Source organism: Mycteria americana, chromosome 1 (genome assembly GCF_035582795.1).
Source record: "Mycteria americana isolate JAX WOST 10 ecotype Jacksonville Zoo and Gardens chromosome 1, USCA_MyAme_1.0, whole genome shotgun sequence".
In the NCBI taxonomy this organism is placed as follows: Eukaryota; Metazoa; Chordata; class Aves; order Ciconiiformes; family Ciconiidae; genus Mycteria; species Mycteria americana.
This window is the reverse complement of record NC_134365.1, coordinates 163,033,824-163,048,178: the sequence shown is the minus strand read 5'-3', so window position 1 is coordinate 163,048,178 and position 14,355 is coordinate 163,033,824. Positions and strand designations below refer to the sequence as shown.

Here is a 14,355-nt window from a genome sequence, read left to right as displayed (position 1 = left end):
CAACCAGGGCCTGTGTGAACAGTGTTTTTGGGGGGAAGAGTTGCTGGCTGGTAGCCAGCTGCTCCACAGCACAGTTACAGTCATGGAATCATAGAATCATTAAGGCTGGAAAAGAGCTCTAGGATCATCTAGTCCAACCGTCAACACCTCCATGCCTACTAAACCATGTCCTGAAGCGCCACACCTACACGTTTTTTTAACTCCTCCAGGGATGGTGACTCCACCACCTCTGTGGGCAGCCTGTTCCAATGCTTGACCACCCTTTCAGTAAAGAAATTTTTCCTAATATCCAGTCTAAGCCTCTCCTGATGCAACTTGAGGCCATTTCCTCTCGTCCTATCGCTACTTACTTGGGAGAAGAGACCAACACCCACCTCGCTACAACTTCCTTTCAGGTAGTTGTAGAGAGCAATAAGGTCTCCCCTGAGCCTCTGCTTCTCCAGGCTAAACAATCCCAGTTCCCTCAGCTGCTCCAAACTAAACAATCCCAGTTCCCTCAGTTGTGTTGCATCTCTCAGCTTCTTGGTCATAGGAGTTGGACATCTGAAATGTCATTATGCAGACTCAGGTGATGAGAGCTGAAAGAGATTATCCCCTGGTTTACTTGGGAGCCATCTGAGGATGGCAGACCTTACCTGGTGTTTGCATGGGTGCTTTGGTTAACCTGCACCCCCCTGATTTCCTGGCTCTTGCTGTGGTCACAGTTTCATGAATTTGCATGAGAGGGTTCCTCTTGTTTGGCCTTTTACCCAGCCCTGTGGCAGCTTTGTGAAGAGGAGGAGGAGAAGGAAAGAGTTAGTTGTTTGTCTGATCTTCCCACTTACGACAGACAGCCAAGTAACTTGTACAGTATCAGAACCAAAACTGTTCTCAAGAGCAGACGAGTGCATAGTTCCTGTGTGTTTTATCTCCAAAAGTGGAGAATGCACTAAAAAAAAGCGTATTGTTACTGCTCGTCTGGTTTATGCTTTCACTGTAATGGTACCAGGTACTTTTTTCAGTGATATAGGAATACACAGTGGATTGAACCAGTGTTTATTAATCTAGCATCCTGGTTTGACACTGGCAAATATCTGCTGCTTTTGAGAAGACTATCCATGGAGTAACTAACTTAAGTATGACCTATTAAATGTTTCTTCAGGTTAGTTTCTGCCTTGAAATATGAAGTTTGGATTTGTCATTTTCTTACAACTCTCCAGTTTACAGATATAAAAAGAAATTATGCGTACAAATATCTAGCCCTAAACTTTCCTCTCAGAGTGTTTTTTTTTTTTAGCTGTACAAAACAAAAAGCTATATTTCCTGATCAGATGAAGTCATTAGAACATGTAACAGAATTTATGTTTTGTATGGGAAAAGCTATGCATATAATACTGAGGTTTGGACAGCATCTATATGAATGCCTCTAAAATACCTCATTGTGTGAAGAACACTAAAAATAAAAAAATTAAAGAGTGATAGAAGACATTATTGAAAGGTAGATGACATATGCTTGAAAAAATTTTTGTAGTACATGCTTGTAGCACATTTGAAATATTATCTGGCATACTGTCCCACTTTCATTACTGTTGCATAAAATTGTCCAAATATTGCTTAACACATACCCCCATACACCCCCGCACATTTTAAGTGTTTTTTTTCTCTTTTGTTCTGTTTTTTTCTCTCTTGCTAGTGGTTGCATGTGACATAGTGCATGACTACCTATCTCAGCATCCCGACTGATTTAGCAGGTGAATTGAGTAGTAAGGTACAGGATAGGTAGAAGAATTCGCTTTTTATAGATGAATGTTAATAAACAGCATGGATTTTGGTTTTGGTTTTGCTCTTCTCTCCTTTGGACTTGCAATGACTGTAATCGTTTCTGGTCAGGTCCTGTTTCTGAAATAACCAGCAGGCTGATGTTGATGGGAAGAGGGGAAGCTGAGTCTGGTGTGAGCTTCTATCAGGAAAACCTGTGGTTCCATGCCTTGTTTGCTGGTTATTTCAAGTTTGTGCCAGTTTTGAGATATTTCAAAGAATGGACCTACTGTAACAAAAAGGGGGATTTTTTTGTTTAGGTATTGAAGACACTGTTTCCAGACCTTGGGGGTTTAAATGCATGTCAGTGTTATAATTAGGTATTTCTCCTAAATTTTTAAGAATCTAAAATTTAACATTTCTGTAGGTAAGAAATAGTGAGATTTTTTAAAAGTGTGTAGTTACCTATCTGCATTTAGACAGATGCAGATGTTCTGCTTTTTCATCAGTATTTGTCTGCACGGAGTTCAAGTTGATATCTCCCAGGTCAGCCCAAGTAGATCTTTGGATGCCTCTGGGTGGATGGTTTTGCCCTAGTTGCCATTTTTCATAATGGGAACACTTACTTACTGGTATTGATTAAAGCGCTTGCTGAAGAGCCCCTGGAGTCACTGGTTTCTGGATGTCTGTCTGTGTTAATGCTAAATGATTACTCTGATGTTAGTCTGTATGTTTTATCAATCTGTTTTAATTTTTTAATGATAGCTGAGGTCCTGAATGTCTAATGTGAATTGTGAAGCCCATGTAGGTGCTGTGTATGAGAACAAAGACTTTCAGAACAAAACCAGAATTAAATCTTTTCCTCCAGATTCTTACTCTGAGTTAGGCAACAGTGACTCCATTTAAAGGATTGTGTGTGTATCTCTCTTCCCAATCCCCCTTTTTTTCTTTGGCTGTCCCTTACGTTTGGTCACATTTCCCTGAGGATGACACGGCTTTCAGTGAAGCACAGAGAGACCAAGCAACAAGGTCTTCTCCTGGTTTTAGTTTAATGAAAGCAAACATTTTTCCTTTAGTGGTAACGTACTTACCAATGCTTTTAGTTATTGTATATTTTGAAATTTATTGTTAAAAGCCTAAACAACAGTATTTATGGGTACTATGCTTTTACAAATGCAACCATTTTGCTTTAAACATTATTTATAGAACGCTGCTGATACTTTGAAAGTGCATTAAAGAATTAAATTTCTTTTCATTAGTTCTAGAATAACTGAAGAAAGAAGTCTATCTTAGCAACATACATAAACATCCAAGTTACTTTGTTAGCATAGCATAATGGATTGTTACTCACCTTTTGTGCACTACAAAGTTTCTTCAGAGATGCTCCTTTCATAGCCCCAAATCTGTAGAAGGTCTAGACTTCCTCTTCTCTACTCAGCTTCACTTAGCTAAAATAGCTCCTCTTTGCAGGCAGGAAACAGTGACGCAGTCTAGCTAGTTCTGAGCTTTTATTGGTCATACTTAAAAGTATCTTGCTAATATTTCACATACGTGTGGTGTCTGTGAACTGATATTTCTAGTACCTTTGAACAGGCAAGCTTTTATAACATTTCCAGTGTGGTCAAACTGGGCTGTTGTACTATGTATCTTTTTACAATACATTTTTAAATGTTTGTGGTATAATGAAAGCATATTTTTAGTTGATGTTTACATGCAAAGGTGTCTGCAAGAATACGCATCTTGGTTATGCAAAAGTTTCTAATAAGCACAATGTAAATGTATTTTCTGTAGAGCGTAGTCTGTTTTTTTGTGGAAATCCCCATTTTATTTATATTGCCTTGGATAGTAGTCAGTCTGAAAGTGACAGAAACTTGCTACATTTGAAATGAGAAGTTTGATTCACTTGAATATACGGCTTCGTTTATGCCTGTACTTAACCATATTTTACTGACACAACAGCAATGTTCCTGTATTTTATTTGCTGTCTAAAATAGTAACACGCCTGTTTAAGAGCTTTGCAGAAAAATGCTGTATGAAGGGAGGTTTTATTAAAATGGAGTAAAGTCTCTGAACTGTGTCACTGCAACAGACATCTTCGGTGGAATGAGAGTATTCACAAAGGCTAATAGGTAAAGAAGACTAATTTCCTACGTTTTCTCTTTGTCAACTCGAAAAAAGATCCAACCTTTGAAAGAGCCATTCAGGAAGGAGATAATTCCAAATTCTCTGTAGAGCGCTCGCTAGCTCCACGTCTCTGACCATCAGTGTTTGGGACATTGAAGCACACTACAGAGAGTTTGTTACCTCTTGTGGCCTCCATTTTTTCCCCCCAAATGAAGCAGAGAGAGATGTGTGTTGAGGAAGGGAACAGTAATATTTCAGTCTCCTCCTGGCATGAAGTCAGGAATTTGCCAGGATGTGTACATGGTGCCAGAAGCAACGAAGTCCTGCAGCTCAGATATAGCCAGAATCAGGTTTGTTTCTGGGGACGTCTTTCTTCACTGACTGTAAAAGTAATGTAGGTAGATGAGTCTCACTTAGCGCTAAAGATAACTTCTGTGAAAAATACCCTCTCTGCTGGAGTCATGTAATTTATCTCAGCTGAATGGGTTTGTGGTAGTGCGTAGGTGTTTGCACAGGTCAGTGTGATGGGTGAAGTAATCACAGGGAGGGACCTGGGTATGGTTTATGATTTTATAATATCTTTAAATATTTGGTCTTTCCTGTTTAGGTGAACTAATACCAAGCTTAATTTTTGTGATCATTCCAAAGACCTCTGAAATGCAATGAGCTGCAAATCCTACCCAGACCCCTATAGAAATATAAATCTATTTTAAAGTGCTTAATATTTTAGGATTAAGGAGTATCTTAGAAGGACTAACCAGTGTTGAAAACTCTTCAGTGGCTTTATCATTAGCAAAACAACTCTGAGGCATGTTCCAGCAGGATGAGTCACTCATACTGTTTTCAAGTTTAGTGAAAGCTCATTGGAATTCAGTGACATACATATTTTTAAAAGGTTTAAAAAAGAGTATGTGGCTCCTGGAAGAGAATAACTATGCTTTTGAACTCTCCTAGGCAAGAGTACTTTATTTTTAGCAAAATAACATACAGAAGTCTGTAGGTCCCTTCCAACCTGAATTGCGCTACGAATGTACCGAGCCAAGCAAGTGGATAGGCAGTGCCCCCCTTAGCTGAAGAGGGATCATTGAAGTAATTCTGGATTTGGATGGAAACCAGGCGGATATTGAGGCTGGGATTGGAAAAGCTGTATGCAGTGAACTGCCTCTTGGCTTGCTGTCTCCTTGGAGGAGGGTCAGAAGGGTGACGTTTTATAGCTGTGTCTCTTTGTCTGAAGAGGGTGGCTGGCGTCTTGACCTGACAGGGGAGGTCATGCCTTGTGAGGGCAGCTGGAATCAAGTCACACTTCTAACATCGCAGTTTACACAGGTGGATAACAGCAGCCCAGTTGAGTTTACTGGCACGTTAGCCATCCAGCTGGTTTGCGGTAGCATATACATGTCAGTCTGCGTTCTGCTTTCACTCAGGCTTTTCACAGCCTGCCTGGCGGAGAAGAGGCAGCCAACCTGCTCAGCTGCTGACAGGCTGGAAGGCCTTCCCCCTGAGCGTGAGGAGCAGCTCTCTCTGGCAGCGGTGTGCTGAAAAGAGGTGTTTGCGCAGCCAGCAAGCACGTGCTCATTCTTGTTCAGGTGCTCAGGCTGGCTGCAGCTGCAGGGTGATAAACATTTGGACGTGAACACCCCAGTGAAAAGTTGCACTAATTGTGGTTTGCAAGAGGCAGTGGGCTGCTCTGCTGTGCCGCATTCCCCTGGCGCTTTGGTTTCTGTTGTAGGAAGCACCTGACTCTATTTTTGTTTTCTTCTCCTTCTGTACTGTTTTGTCAGCTAGAGATGAGTGTCTTGCATTGGTTTCCCTCAGATGGGTGAGTACTTCCACCGCTCCAGCTTTTACTGAAATAAATGCTCAGTTCCCTTCAGGGTCTTTTTTTGCTATTCTGAAGTTTGAGGAGTAAAGAAGATAATTTTAGTTCTGTTATGTTGTGTTAAAGCCATTTTTGAGTAGTTAAAAGCTAAGCCAAGGTACTTCGTGTCTGAGGATAAGGCAGAGTGCACATGTGGTCTATTATGGTGCCTTCACTAACTGGCGGTAAGCCTTAGAAGAAATGAGCTTGATCACTTGCAACAGTGTGAAGGTGCAGCGCTGAAGGGATTGTCTTCATGCTGTTGCTTTTGCGAGAGTAACGTACTGCTGGGTCTTTCTCTTTCAGTGGTTTAGTCATGATACAGAAAAGTACGTTTTGCCTGTCCACTTACCATGTAATATAAGCTTTGTCCAGCTGATACAGAGAAGTTCTGCACGCAGAGCGGCAGAAGGATCACCCTCCGCTTCGGTTTGGTAAGGAGCAGGCTTGAGCTTGTGTTCTCCTTCTCCTTCTGAACTTTCTATCTTTTGGACCTATTGAAAAGAAAAAACTGAAGCTTCTTGCACAGTCCAGTGCACCAATGGTGCAGGAAGCAACTCTCCCGTGTGTCAGTTTGTTAACTTACCGGCTTGCTGTTGTGGGTGAGTTCACATGCGGTTTTGGGTTACTGTTCTCAACCTTGTTGAAATCCTGCTTCATTTTTTATTCCCATATTGTGTTGTACCATAGTGAAGGTTAAGAGTAGCCTACTGGTTAAAAGTTGTCATGGCGCTGAATGCATAAACTTACTGCAAGTGTTTCCAGTTTTCCCATATGCCTGTTACTCAGAGGCTGCGTCATGGCATAACCGTCCCTCCTCTCCCAGTCCTCAACCTGCAAGTGAGTATAAATGTGTGTGCAGCAGAGCTGAAGGAATGGGAAACAGAGCAGCTTAAGAGGACGGCAGCCTAGTTAGCCATACCTGATGTCCTAATTACTGTCACACTTTGCTTTCACTTCTGTGTTTTATTAGAATTCGGTATGGTTTAAGGAAGGAGTTCCTGATTTTTTCCTTTTAAAAAAAAAATCAATAATGACATTGACATTCCATGTTTCTCCTGGGGTGGTTCCCCTCCCTCCCCCCACCTTGTACAGCCAGGACACACCCTGTATCACTAAATACCATAAAAATATACAGTGCATCTGGCCTGCAGTTCATCTGTTCAGCAGTGTCAGCCTTTGAAAGAAGCAATACTTCAAAAATTAATTGAAATGAAAGTTGCGTCTCTAAGATGTCTGAGAGTGGGGTAGTGGACTAGAGACAGTGGTTTGTTACGCAGCAGCAATCTCAGAATGTATGTAGTCTAATATTAGCTCATGGCAAATACCAACACAGCTCCATGCTTGTTGATGGACCCACATTGCCTTTGGCAGGTTTCTTAAAATGTTGCGTCTGTGTTCTGCTTTCCACCTGTATTCTGTTGTGTTGGGAAGCAGCTTTTTTTTCCAAAAAGTACAGATTTCTCATGACAGATATTTCATAGTTCTTTATGAAAGAACTATGTTCTTTCATAGTTCTCAGCTTTTCTGAACATAGTTCTCAGCTTTTTTCTTTTCTTTTTTAAATCTGTATGCACTGTCAGGAGCTATGCAATGGGTTAGTTGTTCCAGTTCGGAAGTGTCTAAGAGAGCTTTTTCAAATACTCTTTCCTTACTAAGTATGTGATATGTGATATTTTTACTATTAAACTGCTCTTAAAAGTCTCAGGTGCGTAGGAGTACTGTTCTGAAACTTGATATGCTTCCCAGGGATAGAGTTAATGTTTCAAGAGAAATATCTTTATTGGGAGCTGCTTATACTCAGATTCTTTTGATGAAGTCTAGTGCAGAAGTAGGGAAAATTGTTTTGACTCCTCCAGAGTTCAGGAGCTTGGACAACCTCTGCTCAGTTACTAGCCGGAGTATATGTAATCAGAAATTAAATAATTAAAAATTGCTACATACACTTTAGCATGCCAGTGAAGAGTTTAATCAAAAGTACATGAAGAAAGAGTGAGCTGTGCAAGTATTTGAATTAGAATAAGCACTGTCCATTAAATTCAAGGGCACCTTGTTGTGTGTTGCATTCCTGTGTGTGGTGCCCAGCCCTGGCAGGTAGCTTGCTTTGATGAAGTGACAGTCTTCCAATGTTGTTCTGCCTGTGCCACCTGTCTCTGGCACAGATTAACAAACACAATAATGCATTGAGGTTGTGAAGCTTGGTGTGCTGCGGTGGAGTTGAGCTGACATGAGAGGGAGCATTCAGGATGGTAAAGGAGCTGGCATAATCCAGACAGGACAAAGCAGCCCAATTCCTGCCGCATAGCAGTAAATCTGGTTAGTAAGGATCTCTGCAGGTCAGGGTTGCTTGTTGTGTAGGCTAAGCACTGTCCTTGGAGAGCAGTGGAGGAGAAGTTGAGTGTGGGACAAGGCCAGCTGATGCTGTGAGCTGGCAAAGGAAGACAGCAGAGCTGGCTGCGAGCAGATGATTTCAGAGAAGTCACTGTGCACCTGACATACGGATGTGGCATTCTGTCATCTCCCTTTGTTCTCTCTCTGCTACGTGAAAAATTCCAAAGGAGGCATACTGCCCACCTGCTCCCTGAAGGCTGATTATCAGTGTGTCATTCTTTTCTGCTCTTTGAAATGCACTTATCCTTTAGACTCAGAAAGGCAAGAAGCAAAGGCCTTTAACACCTCTTTCATCATATCCCAACTAGGGGCAGTGCTGGGTCCTGTCACAGGTCTCTCTACTTTCTGACAAACTATTAAACCACATACGTATATATAATATATTTAACACACATGCACACACTTTAAAGGAGCTGAAACTCCTGGACTGTATGTTGACAAGAAGCCTAGCAGAATAAGGCAGGACATAGATTTGAATTTCAATAATTTAAGCAGCAAGTTTCCTTATGTGGACACTGTTTGGTAAAGATGGCTTTAAGAGAGGATGAGCCAGTGAGGCTGAACTGGGACTTGCGTAGCTAGCATTCTCTGACACTTTCATCCTTTGCCTCCAAATCATATTGGCTGTCAGTGCATTTTTATTTTTGTCCTAGAACATCTGGGACATTGCTTTCATTTGCTTGTAACTGAGCTCTGTGTTGTGTGATGATGTGGGCCACCAAATTCGTAGCACTTACCCAAACTGCAGAAATGGGAGGGGGTGCACCGCTTGTTTTGAATAAGGTGCAGTGGAGGAAGAAAGGGCCATAAAGGTGGAGGGATGTGGGACATCTCTGTATTCCTTCTTCTTTCTAATTTGACAGCATATGGAGGTAAACATAAGAAATATACCAGCAGCCCATGGCTCACAGTGCTCACTACTGTCTAGATGATGTAGTTTATTTCCAGGAGGATGGGGTCTAAACTGTCGCCGTTAGTGGGTGGGTGCTTGGCATAGTATCTTTTAGTAGTGATGCTGGATCTGGCTTCTCTTTACTGCCAGACTGTGCCTGGCCTGACGCTTATACTGCCTGGTGCTAAGGTCTCTGACATTTGAAAATGGGGCTTAGCCTCCAATAAGAAACAGTTTTGTGAAATGCATGTTGACCTCTGCTGTGGTGAAGATTAATTACTGCATCAATGCTGCCATCTACGGATCTTTGGCTAGCATAGCAACAAATCTTTGGAACGGCAGATAACAAGTATAACAAGGTCATTCTTTTATACACCTGCACTGCTTAGCCAGTTGTGCAGGAAAACTGATTATGAAGAGTGAAAACGACTTTGACTCCCCCATGGAAGGGAGGTACCACATGGCATGGAAGCTTTGATTGTTCCTGTAGTTGTAGAACTGCAAATTCTGTTGTTGCTCAAAGAGTTACATTTCATACAGGTCTCCCCCTTGCGTTTCTTTCTGAACAATAAGATACAATTCTGAGAATGAGTTGTAAGCAAAGACTTCCTTACTGTGTATAGTCCGAATTTACCCTGAAAAAGTGAAGAATTAGAGGACACCTAGTGGGGGACGGAGAGGAAGGACTGGAGAAAACATTTGCCAGTCTTCTGGCTTTATTATATAACACAAGGATAAAAACTAAAACTAAAAATTAAGCAACCCTGTGCTTTTAAAGCCACCCACGTCCCAATTTTGTTGTGTTTTGTTTGTCTGATATGTCTCTATCAAAATAAGACGCAATAGCAACAACTTTCTTACCACAGCACTTCATTTTTCTGAAGGAGTGGGTGTTTGTGTTCTAAAAGTTTTATGATTTATTTCATGAAAATAAACAATGCCTTCTTTCCTATGTAGGAATGAGGGCCCTCCTTTTTAGCTTAATAGTTCACCCTTGAAGGTTATTTTCAGTCTACGTGGGGATGATCAACTCTAAGAAAATCAGCTTTTCTTTCTGCCTTTACTGGCAGCTTGTGTTTTTTCCCCCCCTTCTCTTCCTCTTTCAGGAAGTAGCAGCACCTTGTTTGTTCCTCATGTTCAACCATAGTAAAGGAAGACAGGGATGTGGAAGTCCCTTTGGAATTTAAAAGGAAATCCTGCATCTAATTGTAGATGTCTGTGCCAAACAATTCTGTACAAATGATAATTTCGCCTATTGTTTGCAAACTGGCTTACTGTCAGTGGTGCCCCATGTTACTTGATCTGAAGGAAAACAATCTTGAAGTAGTCATTACATCCTAGAAACATCAGTTGTCTCCTATCTGTAGAAGTTCTGCTATGAGCATGGATTGCTACAACATTTTTGCTTGAAGGATCTGGTATCCTTTCATACAAGGGATAAAATATCCCCCTCCATCATGGAATGAACTGCCTCCATTCCCATGATGGTTTATGTATCTCTCTTCCCTCTCCTCGTATTTTTAGGGCAGCTAATTATTTGATTGGGGTAGAGGAAAAAGGAAGAAAAATGGATTAATAATTCTTCAAAGCAGTTGGAGATGTTATTAGTATGAGGAGATACTGTGTCGTGTCATGGCTTTTTGCAAAATAAAGTGTGTATAGCTGGTCTCTTAGGACAAAGAGGAGGAGGGTAATTGAGTAACCTCACAAAGGAGGTCTTGCAGTGACTGATGCTTTAAAGAAACTCCTCTTGATTTACCAAAGTAATGGACAGAAGTTGATTCAGTAAGTTCAGTGGTTTTCTGAGAAGGCACAGTTGTATGATTGAGACTTCAAAAAACAAATAGGCATGAGACAGAAGACAGTGTGTATAGTTAGTAAGACAACTAATGCAGTTACTTCACTAAAGAATTAAGAAATGAGAATGTCTTAGAGTTAAAGGACTTGGCAGACTTTCTGTATAAATAGCAAGATTTTTTGGTACGACTTTCTTTTAAAATTTCCTCTTTGCTTTTATTTTATGCTTACCAAATACTCTCCTTTTGTTTAGTCATCACTTTGCTTCAGGCACCTTAGTCTGTAGTTGTGAAAAAGGGTTATATGGTGGTCTTAATGGGGAAGTATTTTTTGCAAAGAAATCACTTCTCTGCTACAGCTTTTCTATTTTGTTTCTGTTTTGTCATGAACAAGCTAAAAAGTTTCCTGCCAGCAACTTGGGCCTTAGAATATTTACAGAGCTCTCTTTGGAAAAAGAAAAGATGAGCTACAGTCATGGATCAAAAGAAGGTATGAATGGTTTCTTAACAAAAAAACCCCAAAAGTGTGGGAAACATTTTCATTTTCAAGTATTGTGAAGTAAGCCAAACTGTGTGAATAAGATGAACATTAAAACCTCTTCACTAGTCCTTAGCCTTTGAAGATGTGCTATTATGTCCGTTACAATGTACTAATTATAATGTGGTAAGTTATGAGAAGAGATTTGTGTTTTTTTAGTTTGTTTTTTTTTTTTTTAACCAAGAATTCAAAAATAGTTTAAAAAATGGCTCAGCCAAAAAATAATACTATTTACTGTAGAAGAGTTCTGAGGGGTAGCCAATTACTAGACTGTTCTACAGAATTGCACTCAAAATTTTGAACAGCGGATATATGAGTCACATTTTGGTAGTTAGTTCCAACTTATTGTCTCTACCATGAAAACAGGTCATAATAAATGAGGCAAAAATAGCTTACGTGCTTTGCAACATAGGTCATCATAAATTGCCATCCTTTGGCTCCGCTTTGCCCAAGCTTTGCTCTAAATACAGATCCTGATAAAAGATCATTGTTTAGTGTGTAAATCAGTGGGGAGCTGGGAGTGAGGACCCTCTTCAGCCCATCATGTAATGGGGTGTGCCCTTGGGTTGCTTAGGTGTGGACTGGGTGATGCATGTGGTATATGGGATCAGGAGGGAGGAGAGAAGTGGGGTTTCTGTGCTGGAATGTGGGAACTCGTAGCACGGTGGGGGATCGGATGTCAGAAGCTGGTAGGAAAGGCTGAAGCTTTCATTTGCCTGTGGTGCCCACCCCTCCTTCCCCAGCACAGACAGTAGTCACGTAGTCAAACTTGTCCATGCAGATGGTTCTGGAAGCTGATGCTACCCTGTGCCTCTCTCTGCAGTTCCTTTACACCAGAAACACATGAAACAGGTGAAGTTATGGGAGCCATAAGTTCAGGTAGGACTTGCACACTTTGAAAAGAAAATATTTCTCACATGAAGTAAGAATGGCTACAAAACTAATCATGTTCAAAAGCAAATGAAATCATAACTCTTTGAATTCAGGTATGTAACATATCAGGGTCCTGGATCACTACTGATCAAATATATTTTCTCTAAAGCAAGAAGTTTGCAGAATGAAAATGTATGTATTAGATGCAGAGTTAAAAGGCAATCCCCATTACAAGTTGGACCATTCCCAGTATAAGGTTCCGCTTTTGAGGTTATATGTGTCTCAAGGGCCCCTTGAAGTAAGCGCCTATCTTAAATAAAGTTGCCCACTCTTCTTGGTTCAGTAGAGTGGCTCACAAATAGCAGCTTACCAGAATAAGCGTCAAGTTTCTTAACAACTGCTAGACAGCTCTCTACTCTTTGTATTCGTAAAGATTGTAAAGGGCTCAGCTGACCCTCATAGAATACCTCAGAGACAATCAAACATGAGTTTGATTGCTTCCAGGCTATACCTGACCAGGCTTGGAGGGCACTTTTACTCAGGCTGGGATGTATACCTCCACATCCCACTGGACTTCTGTAGCTTCAGTGAGCCACTTGCCAGTTTGTCCATGATGCTTTGCTCATTGCTTGCCTTGCACATAGGCATAGTTTGAGAGAGTGTACAGTGGTGGTAAGACACATGCCCACAGGATTACAGCCTTTTGTCTTCAACCATTATCAGATATGTAGTCCCAAATTTCTATTACCTAAGCCAGGAACCTTCTCTGATCTCTTTGGAGGGACAGAGACCTTGTGTCTTGAATTTCCCTGTCTGTGTACCAGACACGCAACAGCTTTGGACTAGGTGGGCTAGGCAATCCTTTTGTCCATCAAGGTTCAACTTCTTCAAACAGTGATAGCTGACAGTACCACAATGTATTACGCAGACGTGAAGGGTGGCACATCACCCTCTTGCTTTGGTTAGGGATGTCAATCAGTTGGTGGAACTTACTTTACTTATTGGCAAGTTATTGGGTGGGATTTTGAGTGCTTAAGTCAGGTGTGTCACGAGCAGGAAATCTGAGATGATTTCTCAGAGCTATTTTTAAAAATGTTTTCCTTTGTTCTGGAGCCTGTCAGACATGAGGCCACCTTTTCCAGTTTTCTGACGATACAGAGAGGTTGGGCAGGATGCAGACAAGTTAGTTGTGATGGCACCACTCCATCTGAGAGGCAGTTTTCGTTCAAGACTATCTCAGCTAACAATGCAGTCACCGCACATCTGCTTCTTTGCTTTTTGTCATTGCTTTCCGGCCTGGGGATAGCTTTTGGAATCGGTAAAGCAGATCCACTAAACCCTGGTAAGAAACAGTCAATCAAGAAGCAGCACTTACTCTCTTGCAGTTCTTAAATGAACTGATTTTCCCTGTGTTGTGAGACAAAATACCTTTCTGTGTTTTAAAACTTTTGCTCAGTTTTTTTACGTGTTTACTTACCTGTCTTGTACACTTAAGAAAATAAAATTGGTTCCATAAAGGGATACTGAGCAGTAATCTCTGTGCTTTTCTGTGCAGAGCTTTTCTGTCACTTGCCACCATGAGTTTTATCAAGGGCTTGATGAGAGAGGGGATTTTGTTTGTTTGTTTTGCCTTTGCTTAATGATCCTTTTCTGTAACAGGATGTTAATTTGGTGCTGTCTTTCCTCACACTACGGCCCTTTGAGCCTGTGGTCACCATCTCTTTTCAGCTTTTGATGAAGATAGTGTTTTGGTAGCTGCGTGCTCTGCCGGAAGTGTGAAAGAAGATTCAAGCCCTTGTGGCTAAAGCAGTATAACATCCTGTGCTTTCCCTCTTGTCTTTTTAAGATTCTCCTCAGAATTCATCCCAGATTCCTACATCACTTGTCAGAAAATCAGCCTGCTGCTGTTTCATCTAAACCCTCATATTTCTAGAACTGGGCGTCTCTCTACCTCCCGGACATCAAACATACTTTCTTTTTTTTTATTTTTATAAAGGTCATTCAGGAGTGTTTCTTGCTTCTTCAGTGCAATAACCGTCTCTGTACAGACTGCCGTAGTGAACAACAAACTGTGAGACAATGAGGGAGCTAGGCATAAACACCAGGCATGAGCCCATGTCCACAGTGGAATCATTAAGGAATGTTT

At 41.2% G+C, this 14,355-nt stretch overlaps 1 protein-coding gene across 1 annotated transcript in view; it reads left to right on the top strand.

Annotated features, from left to right (window-relative positions):
* The window catches only part of UBAC2 (UBA domain containing 2), a 103,616-nt gene that overhangs the window by 23,663 nt on the left and 65,598 nt on the right, over positions 1-14,355 (top strand). The window lies entirely within an intron of this gene.